The sequence below is a fragment of the Petromyzon marinus genome, chromosome 58 (assembly GCF_048934315.1).
Source record: "Petromyzon marinus isolate PM22_M1 ecotype Great Lakes invasive population chromosome 58, UKy_Petmar_22M1.pri1.0, whole genome shotgun sequence".
In the NCBI taxonomy this organism is placed as follows: Eukaryota; Metazoa; Chordata; class Hyperoartia; order Petromyzontiformes; family Petromyzontidae; genus Petromyzon; species Petromyzon marinus.
Genome location: NC_133724.1, coordinates 3,217,024 through 3,234,744, shown reverse-complemented (window position 1 = coordinate 3,234,744; position 17,721 = coordinate 3,217,024). Strand labels below are relative to the sequence as shown.

Below are 17,721 nucleotides of genomic sequence, written 5' to 3'. Positions count from 1 at the left end.
TTGTGCGTCTGACACTTGAACTCACTCACTCGCCCACTCACTCACCCACTCAACCACCCACTTACTCAACCACTCACCCACTGACTAACCTGCTCAGCTACCCACTCACTCAACCACTCGCCCACTCAATCATTAATTCACCCACTCACTCACCTACGCAACCACCTACTCACTTGACCACTCACCCACTGACTCACCTGCTCAACCACTAACTTACTCAACCACTCACCCACTCAATCATTCACTCACCCACCCACTCAACCACTCGCCCACTCAATAATGAATTCACCCACTGACCCACCTACGTAACTACCTACTCACTCAACCACTCACCCACTGACTCACCTGCTCAACCACCAACTTACTCAACGACACAACCACTCAATCATTTACTCACCCACTCACTCACCTACCCAATCACTCACTCAACCATTCACTCACCTACTCAACCACCCACTCACTCAACCGCTAAATCCTTCACTCACTCACCTACTCAATCACCCACTCACTCAACCACTCACTAACTCACCCACTCATTCACACTCACCCACTCAATCACACTCTAAACTGAAACTAAACTAACCATTTTATTTTACCAGGTAAGGCCCATCTGAGCCATATAGCTTCTTTTCAGACGCGCCTTGGCCACAAATGCTAGCTCAACGAAGTGGCTTATCACGTGGAAATTTAAAGCAGCCAAATAATCTTAATGCAAGTGGAGAGAAAACCCGGAGGACCCGGAGAAAAATCCACGTGACCACGGGCAGAGAGAGAGAGACACGTAAACTCCAAATATGCAGCAGGCGTCAGGGTCGGGATCGAACCCACCACCTCCTGTATACCAGGCTAGGTAGTTAACATCTCCCCATTCACCCACTCACTCACTCCACCACGCACCCACTCACCGTGTGCGTAGCGGTGGCAGGAGGTGATTGGGTCACCGAGATCTGTTTGCGGTGTTGCCGCGTTGAACTTCATCACAGTTGCAACTGCAAACCGGGTGACGACTCAGAGAGAGACGTCTCCGAATTTGTGTTTTCTGTGGGAAAGGTGGCGACCCGAGGCTGGGAGCATAGACACGGGAGCCCAGCGACGCACAACAACAATTAATTGTTCTGCGCTGCTCTGCGTAAAGACGCACGGATAAATGCTGGTTTATAATCAACAACTTCACATTCGAGGCGAAAGAAGAATATTGTTTTATTACTTGTGATTGAGATTGAATTCCCCCTACTTACTGTAGCTTAACCTACGGTGTGAATCGATCGTGTTACAGAGCACGTGGAGATGTGAAAGCGGTGGCGATGGTGACGCTGGGAATGGTGATGTTCACTGCGATGGTGGTTGATGATGACGATGGCGTGATGATGTTGATGATGATGACGATGGTGGTGATCCCGATACAAGGGCCTAAATCTACTTTAGTGAACAGAGGTCATTTGAGGAAGGGATCTCAGAGGCAGCTCTGCGATATCCGCTTCCGCGCGCCGTTTTCGAACGACGCGGGCCCTCCGTCTCGTGGCCTCCCACAGCCCCGTTGGGGTCACGAGCGAGAAAGAAAATTCTGTGAGGTTAGGGCCCTGGTGCGGGCGAGGGTAGGGACCCTGGTGCGGTGCTAGTGTGAGGTCTAAGGTGACCACCCCGTGGGTTACTTGTGAGGTGCGCGTGAAGCCTCCGTCGATGGCAGGGTCAGGGTTATCAGACGACATCCCCCGTTGTGTTGTGGGTGGAGAGCCCCGTGAGACTCTGTGGCAGGTCTGAGACGCGGGCAAACTGCGAGGTTGTGAATGAAGACCACGGGGGAGCGGGGCGAGCTCTGGGTCACGGCGCGGTGAAGGAGAGGGTGTCTCGCTCTGCGAAGCGCGCTCAGTGGGGCCCATGTGGTACCCGCGTGGTCTCCATGTGGTCCCCATGTAGTCGCTACGTAGTCCCCGTGTGATCACCGCTTGGTCCGCACGTGATCCCCACGTGGTCCCCATGTGGTCCCAGCTTGATGCTCATGTGGTCCCTACGTGGACCCCGTGTGGACCCCATGTGGTTCCCCTTGTGGGCTCCTTATGAACCCCTTGTGATCCCCTTGTGATCCCCTTGTGGGCCCTTATGAACCCCGCGTGATCCCCTTATGATTCCCTTGTGATCCCCTTGTGAACCCCTTGTGATCCCCTTGTGATCCCCTTGTGATCCCCTCGTGATCCCCGCGTGGGCCCCGTGTGGGCCGCCCGTGTGGATGCGCAGGAGGCCCTCGCGCTGGAGACGCTGCCAGAGCCGTGCCTCGATGCGCGCGTCGTGCCGCACGTAGAGCACGAGGCGACTGAGCGCCGTCTCGTGCAGCAAGCGGGCTGGGTGGCGCGCGTAGCCACGCGTCGCGTACCCGTAGGCCGACACCTACACGGCAACGGCACCATCATCATCATCATCATCGCCATCATCATCATCATCGCCATCATCATCATCATCGCCATCATCATCATCATCGCCATCATCATCATCGCCATCATCATCATCGCCATCATCATCATCGCCATCATCATTATCGCCATCATCATCATCGCTATATTCATCATCGCCATAATCATCATCGCCATCATCATCACCATCATTACCACCGTCATCGCCATCATCATCACCACCATCATCATCGCCATCATCATCATCATCGCCATCATCATCGTCGCCATCATCACCACCATCATTATCATCGCCATCATCATCAGCATCGTCATCATCATCGCCATAATCATCATCGCCATCATCATCACCATCATTACCACCGTCATCATCGCCATCATTATCATTATTATAGCCATCATCATCATCGCCATCATCATCATCATCACCATCATCATCATCGCCATCATCATCACCATCATCATCGCCATCATCATCATCATCACCATCATGATCGCCATCATCATCACCATCATCATCACCATCATCATCGCCATCATCATCATCACCATCATGATCGCCATCATCATCACCATCATCATCATCATCATCGCCATCATCATCAGCAGCATCGTCATCATCATCGCCATAATCATCATCGCCATCATCATCACCATCATTACCACCATCATCATCGCCATCATTATCATTATCATAGCCATCATCATCATCGCCATCATCATCATCACCATCATCATCATCGCCATCATCATCACCATCATCATCGCCATCATCATCATCACCACCATCATCATCATCATCGCCATCATCATCACCATCATCGCCATCTCTGTTCAAATCATCGTCACCGGTGCTGCCTCTCGTTTGTGACGCTGACGCCCGTGCGCCCGCTGCTGCTGCTGCTGCTGGTGGTGGGGCAAAGCGTGGGCGAACCCCTCCCCCCCCCTCTCTCCCCCCTCCTCTCCCCCCCCTCTCCCCCCCTCTCCCCCCTCCTCTCCCCCCCCTCTCCCCCCTCTCCCCCCTCCTCTCCCCCCCCCCTCCTCTCCCCCCCTCTCCCCCCCCTCCTCTCCACCGTCCCACCTCGTCGCAGGTGTGCAGGGCGAGCAGCAGCTGCACAGCGGCGGTGGATGGCCGATACACCCAGCGCGCATTCGTGCTCAGGGCTCGCGACGGGAGCAGCCTTGGGGGGGGGGGCACGGGGGGGGCACGGGGGGGGGAGAGGGGGGGGTGGCGCGCGGGGGGGGGAGGAAGGCCGTAGGGGGGGGCACGGGGAGGGGGGGCCCGGAGGGAGTTGCGGGGGGGGGGTGTAAATTTCGTCATTGGAATCGGTGATGATATTCATCAGCTCCGTGTGTTTCTTTGTAGTGAGAGGAGAAACGTGGGGGGAGGTGGGTGGGGGGTGGGGGGGTGGTGCAGAGATACAGAGAGAGACAGGACAATGGGGGGGGGGGGGTGGTGGGGACAGAGATAGCGAGACAGACAGGGGGACAGGCAGACAGAGAGACAGACAGGGGGACAGGCAGACAGAGAGACAGACAGGGGGACAGGCAGACAGAGAGACAGACAGGGGGACAGGCAGACAGAGAGACAGACAGGGGGACAGGCAGACAGAGAGACAGACAGGGGGACAGGCAGACAGAGAGACAGACAGGGGGACAGGGAGACAGAGAGACAGACAGGGGGACAGGCAGACAGAGAGACAGACAGGGGGACAGGCAGACAGAGAGACAGACAGGGGGACAGGCAGACAGAGAGACAGACAGGGGGACAGGCAGACAGAGAGACAGACAGGGGGACAGGCAGACAGAGAGACAGACAGGGGGACAGGCAGACAGAGAGACAGACAGGGGGACAGGCAGACAGAGAGACAGACAGGGGGACAGGGAGACAGGGACACAATGGGGGACGTGAAGAGACGCAGCGTGATTAGGCGACGCAGAGACAAGAGAGGGAGACAAGGAGGACCACAAGCAGACTCCACTGACGAGTCAACCCGTCTCTACAATGAATCAAATCGCTGGGAGGGAGGAGGTTGGAGGGTGGTGGGTGTCTGTGGGGAGGGCAGGCGCAGAGGGGGGTACAGGGCCCCACCTTTGATTTAAAGCTTTCGTGACTGCAATAATTCATATTCTTAGCTCTTTCGGTAAAGTCACGTTGAAGGGAAACAATAAAATAATAAAATATATATAAAACAATAAAAAAATTCTCACGACGTTACGACCATAACACAAACGGTCGTCATCAGGTGTGTCGGTTTGCAGCAATTTATATATTTATTTATATATTTTTTATTATTTATTGTTTCCCTTCAACGTGGCTTTACCGAAAGAGCTAAGAGTATGAATAGGGCCCCACCTGTTGCGCAAGTAGCGCACGAAGTCCGGGTGCAGCAGCTTGAAGCTCCGCGCGGTGGCGTTCGCTCCGAGCAGCGCGGAGAGCCTGCGGCACGCGGAGACGGGGCGGTGATGGTGGTGGTGGGGGAGGTGATGATGGTGGTGGTGGTGGGGATGGTGATGATGGTGGTGGGGGAGGTGATGATGGTGGTGGTGGTGGGGGAGGTGATGATGGCGGTGGTGGTGGTGGGGATGGTGATGATGGTGGTGGTGGTGGGGGAGGTGATGATGGTGGTGGTGGGGAGGTGATGGTGGTGGTGGTGGTGGGGATGGTGATGGCGGTGGTGGTGGTGGGGATGGTGATGGCGGTGGTGGTGGTGGGGATGGTGATGGCGGTGGTGGTGGTGGGGAAGGTGACGATGGTGGTGGTGGTGGTGGGGAAGGTGACGATGGCGGTGGTGGTGGGGGAGGTGATGATGGTGGCGGTGGTGGTGGGGGTGGCGGTGGTGGTGGTGGGGATGGTGATGATGGTGGTGGTGGTGGGGGAGGTGATGATGGCGGTGGTGGTGGTGGTGGGGATGGTGGTGGTGGTGGGGATGGTGAAGATGGTGGTGCAGATGGTGATAGTGATGATAGTGGTGGTGGAGATGATGATGATGATGGTGGGGATGATAATGTTGGTGGTGGTGGGGATGGTGATGATGGTGGTGGTGGGGATGGTGATGATGGTGGTGGTGGTGGTGATAATGATGACAACGACGACGATGATGATGATGATGATGCTTGTGATGAGGATGATTATGATCGTGATGATGGTGATGATGATCTCACCACTGTGAGTGTCCCGGGCTGTGTGTGATGACGTCATGCACCATCGCGTAGTCACGTGCATCGTCCGGGATCACAACCAACCTCATCTCCTGCTCAACCATCACCACCACCATGAACAACATCATCATCACCACTAGCATTACCATCATTATCATCGCCACCCCTACCACCACGGCCATCACCATCATGATCACGACCACCACCGTTATCATCATCATCACCACCATCACCTCCATCATCACCACCACGATTATCATCGTTACCACCACCACCACTATCACCACCATCGTCACCAACACCACAGTTACCATCATCATCATCATTACCACCACTATTATCATCACCACCATCACCACCACGATTATCATCGTTACCACCACCACCACTATCACCACCATCGTCACCAACACCACAGTTACCACCATCATCATCATTACCACCACTATTATCATCACCACCATCACCACCAGTCCCGTGTTCTGTGTCCCCTTGTTTCCCGCCCCCTATACCCGTGTCTCATGCCCCCCCCCTCGCCCCGTGTCTCCCACCCCCGTGTCCCCGTGTCCTCTGCCCCCCGTGTCTCCATGTACCGGCTGGCCATGCGAGGCGCTGTCCATGGTGCTGCCGCTGCCGCTGCTGCCGCTGCTGCCGCTGGCCAGCGTGAGGAACGAGGTTCGCGAGCCGAGGTCCCGCACCGAGTCGCGCGTGGGGACGCCCCGCAACCTGCGCCGGACGGATGACGACGGTGGCGGCGGCGCCAACCCAACAACTCCCGAACCAGACGACAACAACAACAACAACAACACGCACGTGCACCCCCCCACCACCACTCCTTATCCCCTGTCCCTCTGTCTCCTTATCCCCCCGTCTCTCTGTCTCCCTTGTGCCCCCGTCTTCCCGTCCCCCTCTTTCCTTGTCCCTCCCATCTCCCTGTCCCTCTGTCTCCTTGTCCATCAGTGTCCCCGTCTCCCTGTCTGCTTCCCTCCCCCCTCCGTCTCCCTGTCTCCTCGTGCCCCTGTCTTCCCATCCCCCCGTCGCCTTATCCTCCAGTCTCCCTGTCCCTCTTTCCCCGTCTCCCTGTCCCGTTGTCCCCCCCGTCCCCATCCACCTGTCCCCCCGCGTCCCCGTCACCCCGTCCCCAAGGTGTCCGCCCGTGCCGCGCCGCACCTGAACACGTGGTCGTGTCGATCGATCTCCGGGCCGAGCCCAGATCCGCGCAGCGCGGCGGCGCTCCCCACAACGGCGCAGCGCAAACACAGCCCGCCGCGGGTAGGGGTCACGCCGTGACCTCCCGGGGTAGGGGTCACGCCGTGACTTCCCGGGGCAGAGGTCACGCCGTGACCTCCCGTTGCCCGCGCCGCGTCGAAAAGGTAGCGGTTGGCGGGCGAGTCGAGCACGGAGAGGGCGTCCTGAATCACTGAGCCAGGGAGAATCAACAACATCATCATCAGCAGCAGTAGCAGCAGCGTCGTCATCATCAGGGGCATCATCAGCAGCTGCTTCATCAGCAGCAGCAGTATGGTTATCTACAGCAGCGTCGCAACCACCGTGACCTGCATCAGAACTGCCAACAAATCGCCATGACCATCATCGGGATAACCCAAGGTCAGGGGGGGGGGTCATGTCAGGTCATCCGGGTCATGGCAGCTATCTCCGCGTGTGTGCGCGCGAGGCTATGTCTGTGCGTGTGTGGTGCCGGCCACCCACCCCGTCGTGTTCCCTGCTGCCCTTGACATAATAAGTACAGCACTTGCCCCCACGCGTTGTGTAGGCTACACGGGGGACCTTTGCTTTAATCGTGCGTGGTGCTTGTGTGTGGCCGAGTGTCTGTGGTTAAGATTCGTGTGTTTAACACGTAGGCTTTCGCGACCAATATTATTCATAATAAAGGTTTTTGGGTTAGATCGCGTTTATTTATAAATGTGTCGTAACCCTCCACCACCCGACCCGGCCAATCATCAAAAAAAGTGTCACGTTGACAAAAGACAAATAGTTCACTACTTTAGCCCACCGGTGTATTGAAGAGTGATTCCACATTTACAGTTTGAGTACGACGTTTCGCTGGTAAATACATCCAGCATCATCGGGCAATTCGCCAGAATGGTGCTGGATGTATTTACCAGCGAAACGTCGTACTCAAACTGTAAATGTGGATTCACTCTTCAACACACCGGTGGGCTAAAGTAGTGAATTATTTATCTTTTGTCAACGTGACACTTTTTTTTGCTGATTGGCCGTGTCGGGTGGTGGAGGGTTACGACACATTTATAAATAAACGCGATCTAACCCAAAAACCTTCATTATGAAGATTCGTGTGGGTTGTGAGTTTGGGGGGGGGAGGGTGCTCAGTACCCGCCAGGCTCACGTTCTTCCACCCGTGGGGGGCCAGGTGGGACGCGAGGCGCGCGCGCGTGGCGCCCCACTTTGCGTGCTCGTTCCACATCAGCACGGGCACGCGCGCCTCGAAGAGGGGGGCCAGCCACGCCACGTGACGCACACGCGCGCGCACCCCGTCCGGGCACTGCGGGGGGGGGGGGGGGGAGGGGGGCACGGGGATTCGGGGGGGATGGTTGGTCACGTGAGTAAACCCACGTGTGCTGGGGTGTGAGCAAAGCAGGACTCAAAAAGTCCCAAAACGTTAATACGGCCAGCAACAATCGGCACTATTTGAGCGGTGACGTGGACCAGTGGCAGCCGTTTCGCGGTGCGGTTCGATACCGCCAGCCAGAACTTCCTCTTATATGTTTCATCTATTATTTTAAAGAACTATAGATGGTATACATTTTTAATTGTATATCATTTTATATTTGTATGTTCATGAGTTTCAATGTTGCTGATGGCGCTTCGAGTGACAGAAAGTGCCAAACAAATTGGATCGCCTTCACTTAACCAGGTAACTACTGCGGCTGTATTAACCATAAGTAATTTTTTTTTTTATTAAAACACGCTTTAATGAAATGTACCGTGCTAGTAATGGAAAAACTCCAGGACTCCAGGAAGTGGCCCCGAAGCTTGCCACGACGTCAGGGACCGTGGTCATTTACAACCAACGTCAGTTGAGCGTGGACAATTAGAGCCAAGCCGAAACATAACATATAAAAAAGAATGTTTAAAAATATATTTTCTTTATTTTTTTATGATAGCATATAGTTTTTTTGTCATCAGTATGACACAACGTATACCAAGTTTCCAGTCGATACCACATTGGGAAGTGGGTTAAAATTGAGTTACAAGATTTGAGGATCCAACAAAGACAACAACGACAACAACAGAGTGAGTTAATAAAAAACGTTGTAATAAAATACTGCGACCACTGCTGCACCACGCGTCGTCTGATACGCAATTGACGTTAAAGATTTCGTGTCGTCAATTGAAAAGAGGAGGCCATTGTGCGCGGACGCGTGATGGTCCAAATTAATGTTTACATTGTGTGACCTGCTCATGACTCAATTGGCAAGCCGCATTAGGGGGCATAGGGGCCGTCCATAAAGGACGTCACGCACCTAGGAGGGAGGGGGGGGGTCAGACATTTGTGACGATGTGTGACGAGGGGGGGGGGGTTGAGAAATGTGACGTCACATCACAATGCGCAACTTTAAATCAATATAGACAACACGTTCTACTTAATTAAATAGACTTTTCAATAAATGTTTTCTCCTACAACATCAGAGTGTGCAGCGCCACATTAAATACGCGCTACAATGACAATAGTTTAAAGCGATTTGAAGCATGTTTTATCTTTGGGGGGGCAGAGCTTTGTGACGTCATATTTGAGGGGGGGTCTGACTTTTAGTGACTCCGTGTGACGAAGGGGGGGGGGGGGGTAAAAAATCATTCCAAAATCGCGTGGCGTCATTTATGGACGGCCCCATAGCCCCTTATCGGCAGACAAGTTCCCACTTGCAGGCTTAGTGCGAATGCACTGCTGCCACGTGTAGGGGGGGCGGGGGGCATTCCCTTTGAATTGTTGAGATGATGAGATGTGATGCAAGAATTTCCGAAGCAATTTAGCGAGCGATCTATCGATGTTAAAAATATATATTGTTGGCGTAAAGAGGTAGCGGTGATTGAGTCTGTAATTGAGCGAGTTTTGTCAGAATTCGGCTCAAGAGATGATGATGATGATGAGGTTATTTCCAAAGTGGAGCAGAGCGAGGGAAGAAGTGGAAAGAGAAGAGAAGTGAGATGACCTGCGGTGTGATGAGTTGGTGAGTGCGTGAGTGGGTGTCCGAGTGGGTGGTTGGGTGTGTTGTGAAATGCAGTATGGTAACTGAGTGGGTGAGTGAGTTGGTGAGTGAGTGGGCGGGTGTCTGAGTGAGTGGGTGAGTGAGTGTGTTGTGAAATGCAGTATGGTAACTGAGTGGGTGAGTGAGTGGGCGGATGTCTGAGTGAGTGGGTGAGTGAGTGAGTGGGTGAGTGAGTGTGTTGTGAAATGCAGTATGGTAACTGAGTGGGTGAGTGAGTTGGTGAGTGTCTGAGTGAGTGGGTGAGTGAGTTGGTGAGTGAGTGGGCGGGTGTCTGAGTGAGTGGGTGAGTGAGTGCGTTGTGAAATGCAGCATGGTAACTGAGTGGGTGAGTGAGTGGGCGGGTGTCTGAGTGAGTGGGTGAGTGAGTGTGTTGTTGTGACCCGCAGTGTGGTGGTGGTGACTGAACGCAGTATGACGGATGAGGCGAACCAGTCCGGTAGACCGAGTCCTCCACATAGGAGGAGGAATCGACGAGTGAACTTCACGGGAACCGTAGCCCTGGCAGTAGCAATAGAAGAGCGGCAAGGAGGCGACTCTGCGCACTCCGTGTACCTACCTGGCTGTGTGCGTACGTCTCCTCCTCCCCATAGGTGTCTCCCAGCCACGCAGGTGCGAGGTTCGCTCTCTGGACCCCTCGCCCTGTCGACGGCAAGCGAAGGGGTCCTCGCGGGGCCTCCGAGGACCCCTGTGGGAGACTCTGAGGGCGACCCCAGCTGTAAGGTTCAGGTTCAAACCCAGCTGCTGTCGTCTGCGGACGCCTCGGCGGGGTGGCGAGAACACGTGGAGGTTTGAGCAGACCACGTGGACCCGCGCGGACACCACGTGGCGTCGTGGGGAGACCACGTGCGGTGGCGCGGACACCACGTGGCGTCGTGGACAGACCTCGCGCGGTGGCGCGGAGACCACGTGGCCTCGTGGCGAAACCACGTGGAGTCGTGGAGAGACCACGTGGGGTTTTGATGGAGCCACGTGTGGTAGTCGGAATTGCTGCGGGCCTCTCGTCCAGCATGCGGTCCGCGCGCCTCGGCTGCCCCCCGAACCCGGGCTCCGTGAGGGACGCATTGAGGCTCCACGGGGTCGTGCTGAGGGTGGGGGGGGGGGTCGGGGGGGTACACGGCGGTGGGAGGTACGACTCGAGTTCGGAAAAAATAAATAAAACTCGGCACGCAGGCAGTGCCGATGATCCTCGTAGCAAAAGTAGCGACATGTGCTACGTGCCCCGCACTTCTCAAGGGCCCCGCACTAAAAGCGTTCAAGCTATCAATTCCGGTTCAGTGATTCTGCACTTGCTCTATTACTACAGTACTATACTGACCTTTGACTTTTATCAACGATTGGGTGTTTAAGGTCAGCGATTTGTCGTATTATCTGGCTGAAGAGCTAATAAAAAATATATACATTTACTTTACTAGGCAAGTAAAAAATGCGTGCGTTTGAATATTTACGTGGTTTTATTTATTACTTATGGCCCCTATATAACATCATCATGCTACAGGCCCCGCACTGAGCTTCATCCGGCACTGCGTGCAGGTACGTGCCGACAGGTGGACGGGACAGAGGGAGGGGAGGAAGAAGGAGGGGGGGGGTGATGAGGCAAGGAAGAGGTAGGAGGAGGTTGGAGAGGAGTGGAAGAGAGGAGACGGAGGAGAAGAAGGAGTTGAGTGGTGGAGGTAAGGCAGGAGGAGGTAGAAGAGGAGTAGGAGAGAGAGGAGGTGAGAAATAAGAAGAGCAGAGGCGGAGGTAGGGGAGGAGGTAGGAGAGGAGTCGGAGGAGCAGATGAGGAGGTGAAGGTAGGAGAGGAGGTGTTAAAGGAGAAATCTGTAGTCAAGGAGGTGGATGAAGAGGTGAAGGATGGGGGGGGGGGGCGGGCGGGAGAAGAGGTGATGGAAAGGGCGAGAGAAGTGCAAGGAGGTTGAGTGAAATGAGGATGTTGGTGAAGATGACGTTGAGGATGATGTGGTCGTGGCGGTGGAATGTTTGGGGGTGGAAGATGTGGAAGAGGAGGAGGATAATTAACGACGAGGACCACTTTGATGATTTTGAGGAGGGTGATGGTGGCGAGGGTGAAGGTGATAATGAAATTAACTTAGTGCTGATTAGAAAGAAGATGATGATGATGATGGTGGTGGTTACCACGGCCATGGCGATTATGAAGATATTGGCGATGACGATGCTGTTAGTTGTGTTTGCGATGTTGATGAAGTTGGTTATGAGCATGCTGATGATCATGTTGCTGATGAGTGTGATGTTGCTGATGATCATATTGCTGATGAGTGTGATGTTGCTGATGAGAATGACCAGTCAGGCTGATGGTGGGAGTTTGTGGTGACGATGTTCATGAGCAGACCGATGGTAGTCACGATGTTGATGATGATGACGATGTTGATCAGGCTGATGATAGTTTGTGATGTTATTCTGTTGCTAACAAGGCTGATGATAGTCCTGATGATGATGATCACGATGATGACGATGATGTTGATACCCTTTCCACGCCGCGAATCCCTTCGCCTTGGCACTGCCGCATGTCCTCGGCGACGAAGACGCAGCGACGGCGAGGGGATGGCGGCCCCCCTCTCTCACGCTCAGCCTCCCAAGCAGGAACGCCATCACCACGAGACCTCCCACCGCGCACCCTTGCACCAGCCCCAGTGCCCCGCGTGGGGGCCACATGGCGTGGAGGGAGGGGGGGGGGTCCTCTAGGTGCGTACGAGGTCCAACCGGACAGCGAGTCCTCTCGGGAGCTGTTGAGAACTACGAACGCCGTGGAGGGGGTGGGGGGGGGAGGGGTCTGTGGATGCTCACGGACCCGCGTCTTACCGCTCCTCACTCGCTGCTCCTTGTGACGATGATGATGATGGTGGTGGTGGTTGGTGGTGGTGGTGGTGGTGAATGGTGATGGTGACGCCCTCCGCGTGTGGGGCGGGAGCCCTGAGGTCACGAGAAGTGTGGTGAGGTTACCCGCGTGGAAAGTGGTGGGGAGTGGAGGGGGATCACGGGTGTTGGGGGCTGGGTCAGTGGTGAGGTCAAGGTCAGTGACGGAGGTGTGGAGTGAAGAAGGGTCGACGCGGAATCTCGCGGGGGTGCGTGGGGGATGTGCTGCCCCCCTCCCCCCTCCAACCCAGAATGCACTGTGAGTGGCGAGCTGAGTGGGGGGCCGAGTGGAGGGGAGGGGGGGGCGAGCTGGGAAAGGAGCGGCCACCGCAGGATGATTTTGTCTCTCAATTAAGAGGGAGGAGGAGGAGGAGAATGATGATGAAAGCGTGGCCCTTGCTGTCAACGCTTTCCACTGTTTGCTCTTCTCCTGATCTCTCTTTCCGTGTCACGCAAGCACGCGCCTCTGTGTGAGTGTTTGGAGTTGTGTGTGTTTGGGGGCGGTTGGGGGTTCTCTGTGTGTGTGTGTGCTGTGGGTTCTCGTCAACAGCAAGGGAGGAATGGTGTTGGTAGTGGGATGCAGGCAAGGTCGAGTCAGATATTTTCTATGACCTGTCCAAGGCGATGATTGAAGCGAACCCTCGGGATAGAGTTATTTTATGGAGTGACTGTAATGCCGAGTGGGACATGACGCAGGCACCTGCACTGGACTGATTGGAGGTGATGGGTCAGGTCAGCTCAATAACGGTACTAGACTTCCGTGCCACCTATGGGCTTGTAATCAACGCAATGTTAAATTAATTGGTGCATCCACACAGCATCATGCGTGCACGCCGGCTTCAAGCACAAACATCCACTGGACTATAGAGAGACGGACCAGCAAATGCGCACCCAAGTCCTTGACACCTGGACCGACCGTGGAGCTGACCTGCCTGCTGACCATCAGCTAGTCATCTTGCAAAGATACGCCTGCCATCCTTCCATTACGCAACAGTCGTGAAGGGCGTCTACCGAGGAGCCCAATCAAACCGATGGTCGCCTCGTTCCAGCTGTTGGATGTCGCAATAGGGAATTTGATTTAACACATAGTGGTAGTAGTAGTAGGCTTTCGCGACAAATATTATCCATGATAGAGGTTTTTGGGTTAGATCGCATAAATGTGAATGTGTCGTTAACCCCGCCACCGCCCGACACGGCCAATTGGTAACGATTGTCACGTGAACAAAACGTGCCAATTCGTTACTTGTGCAGTGACATTGCGCTGACTGACAGCAGCAGCAACTGCAGGTGGGCACTTAGCGCACACGTCGCTGAGCATAGACGCGGGTGTGCCGGCAGGGCGGAGGAACTGGGGCAAGGGTCACGACAGACCTATGAAACCCTCTGGAGGGGTTCGAGAAGGGAGGCGTGGCCAGGGCGGAGCCAAGCCGCGCCGAGGGGAATAAAAGCAGCGGAGAGGGAGAGCTCCGGGCTGCCGGTTCTGGGAGTGGTCTCGTCTCGTCGTCGCCGTCGTCATTGAGCGGACGGACAGCGGTTTGGCTGTCCCGGTCGACGCCGTCGGTGCAACGCGGTACAGGGTCGTGTCAGGGACAGGGCGCGTGGCAGCGGGGTCGTGTGCGGGAGAGAGAGAGAGAGGGGGGGCCCCAGTGGTGGCGTGAGCTCGGCAACAACAGCAACGAATAAAGAGGGCAGAGCGGTGCCTTCTTGCGACCACCTCGTCTCCGGCTGACTGTGTGTGCGTCGCACACCGCCCGCACGCACGGACGACACTACAGGAGTACAGGCGCCTTGAGACATATGTGGAAGGCGCCTTACAAATTAATGTAAATTCTTAATTATTACAGCAACACCGGTTGTGTGTTGGCGATTGAACCCACGTTATTTACAATTCGAGTACCTCCGTTTCGCCAGTACGGTAGTTTTACAACCAGCATCATCAGGCAACAGCCAAATCTGGCTGGTGGCGGGTCTCACGACACATTTACATTTCCGCGATCTATCCCAAAAACAACCTCGATGATGGTAGTAATCTGATCGTCGCAGTGACTCCTTATGGACCTTCATCGAACAGACGAAGGCCTCCCACCACCCAGCGCACCGGGAGGCCCTGTGGGTTTGGCCTGCATTGCCACTCCGTGGAATACCGGACGGCATTATCGGGCCGATCTCCGCCCTGTGCCCAAAGTCCCAAGGCACTGCTAAGTGGTATGGGGGGCACCCATGGCTTCTGTGAGTCGGGGGGAGGGGATGAGGGGGTCTGTGAGTGGGGTGGGGGTGTGACATTCAGTGGCCCATTAAATTCTCGCAAATGATAATAATAATAATAATAAATAATGTACATTCGCAAGACGAATTTCATCCATTGATCCCACCAATGCGCCCCGCGTATTTAAAACAGGAAATGAACAAAAGCAGGGTAAACGGAGCGCCCGTAATAAACCCCCGTGTGCGAGGGGGTTAACACTCTATCCCATGCAGAGGGGACAGATGAAGATTAGCGCACACTTTGCTGTGCCACCTTCTCGCCAAGGGTACGGGCTCCTCCTCGACGCCCACAGGAAGGGAATCTCACAACATCTGTGTGTGCGTGATCCATCAACCCTCTCGGTCTCCACACAGTGCTGGATCATAGGCCACGTGTACAGCCACCGTCGCACAGCTGTGTACAATCGCGGATCTTTAACGTCACTGTGGAGGAGACGACCCGACATGAACGGTTAATTCACCCGCAGTATTAACCTGGGCCGCCGTTGGACTCTCACCGCAATCCTCTGCATAAATCGGCATAACACGTAATGATATTTTTTTTTATTAAGACCGGAGGAGGAGGAATCCGATGAGCTATGAAGCTCTTCTTTCACAGATGTCCAGTAGGGGTGGGTCAGAATGTTAGATTAACAAACAACGCAATTAAATGGATAAGCCTAAGATAGAGGAAATGTAAGCAAGTCACTAAAGAAATGAATAAAAAGCAGGGACACATTGGACACAAGTACATACATTCCTGCATAAAAACAACAACAGTCCTAGACCACACCAAGACAACACGCGGCCCTTCGATTACTTTACCCGGTAATTAATAAATTGATCGATCATTGGGCGCGGAAAAATTGGGACCCTGTGCCCATGATGCCACCTCACGCCGGGCCCCCCTCACGGGGAGCTAATCCAGGATGCGGGGTCTCCGATGAGAATCCCAGATCCGTTGGCAAACATCGCTCCATCCCGCTGTTGACTCACGGGCTTAGCCTCATGGCAGCGTCTCACAACAACCGCCCCGGGCTGGGGGCCCACAGGGGCTCTGGGTGGCCCTTTCGCCATGGGGGCCCGAGGGGACCAGGGGCTCCAGCGGCCCTGGGTTAGGTGGCCCACGGACGTGGAGACCCCGTGGTGTCCTCGAGTTGAGATGTGTAACCACATTCTCCACATTTATAACCACATTTGTAACCACATTCTCCACATTCCCCGGATCGTAAGGGCTGTCATTTAAAGCCAAAAGGGGTTTGGCTGTTTTGTTTGTTTTATATGGAAAAGACATTGTCTTCCAATAATTACAGCAATCAGCAATGTCAACTTGGAACGCTGCGCCAGACGAGCAGTGGAATGTAGTAGCAGCAGCAGCCACGCGGTGAGCGGGTGCTACCAGCAATTGCCAACGCTCTGCGATCCTCTCTATATTAAGGTGTCATCGGTCAATTAATGATGAGTAGTTTTCCATGTGGGAGCAAACTGGAGCACCCCGAGAGAACCCACGCGTGCGAGGAGGAAACGCTCTATCCCAAACTGTCCACATTTATTGCCGTACCACCGTATCCTGGCAGGAGCCAGGCCCCTACTCGACGTCCATAGGAAGAAGACGGTGTCACACCATCTGTGTGGTGGTCCACCAACCCTCATTGTCGCCTCCATGATGCTGGATTGCAGGCGGCCACGTGCAGCAGCAGCAGCAACAGCAGCGTAGCCACAATCACCACCGACCGACTGACCCATCTAGTCGTGTAATATAGTTACAACTCAAAACTATATTTTGTTTTGCCAAGTAAGGTCCGGGTAGTTGTTCGCAAACCACCTTGCCGAAGAGGGCTCTTCCCCTTCGTAAAGCCACACGTTCGTCAAACTTCTTCCGGAAAGGCGGCTTTCCGTCGCGACGCTGTATATCCCCTTGATTGTGACACAGCCCACCTTGTTCAGAATCACGCCAGAGTGCCTCTCATTGACTGGGGCGTCTTCACAACGCTTGGAGTTAGATCGCCACGTCGAACGCGCGGGGTGTTTCGCAGTCTGAGCCGACGCCGTTTCGCTCCACGCACTGGGAGCTTCTTCAGAAACCCTTCGGAGATGTGTTGGTGTCTCGGTCTTTTTTTTCCACCTCCCCATCGCGGTTTCACCCCGGGTGCGCCATCGGTGTCGTGCCACGACACGAAGAATCCATTCGGAAATCTCACAAAACGGCGGAATCACCCTGTGCTGGAGAGCGGCCCGTGGAAGAAGATATCATAGAGCTACCTCTGAATCCCCTTAACGTGACCTCTAGTCACGCAAATCAGAGAGTGGAATTGTCCCTACAGGGACAAATGTTCCGTCTCATGACGGTCCAACTTGTTTGATTGGTTTCAGAGCTGAAATTAAGTGCCGATGAAACCGCGTTAATGCCATCAGCTCAAGACGATCGAGATCCCCGCTTAATGACGGAACGGCGGTTCTGGAACCCACTGGGATTTTATGGCACACGGCGGTGTTTTGTCTGGAAGACTTTTGCTGTTTTTTTCCAGGATTTTTCTGTTGCGTGTAGTCACTTTAAGATGTTTCTTGTTCATGTTTTTGTTTTGTTTCGGTTGCAGCCGAGTCAAGAGACGCATGGCTCGCAGGGTTATCTCCACATATATATAAAAGGCAAAGTTGTGAATGTGTGTCTGTTCAAAAATGTTTAGCGTACTTCCCGACATGCAACAAACTGCAAATTTTCCATGTGGGTACTTTCCAGACTATACACCATGCAAAAATTATAAAAATACACTTTTGGTTTTCTT

General features: G+C 54.4%; 1 long non-coding RNA gene across 1 annotated transcript; it reads right to left on the bottom strand.

Annotated features, from left to right (window-relative positions):
- Window positions 1–1,181: 1,181 nt before the first annotated feature.
- LOC116955130 (uncharacterized) lies at window positions 1,182–3,585 on the bottom strand. Its single transcript, XR_012929753.1, has 2 exons — window positions 3,490–3,585; window positions 1,182–2,385 (listed from the first exon to the last, which is right to left on the bottom strand). It is a non-coding gene; the product is annotated as an uncharacterized LOC116955130 (long non-coding RNA).
- Window positions 3,586–17,721: the final 14,136 nt, after the last annotated feature.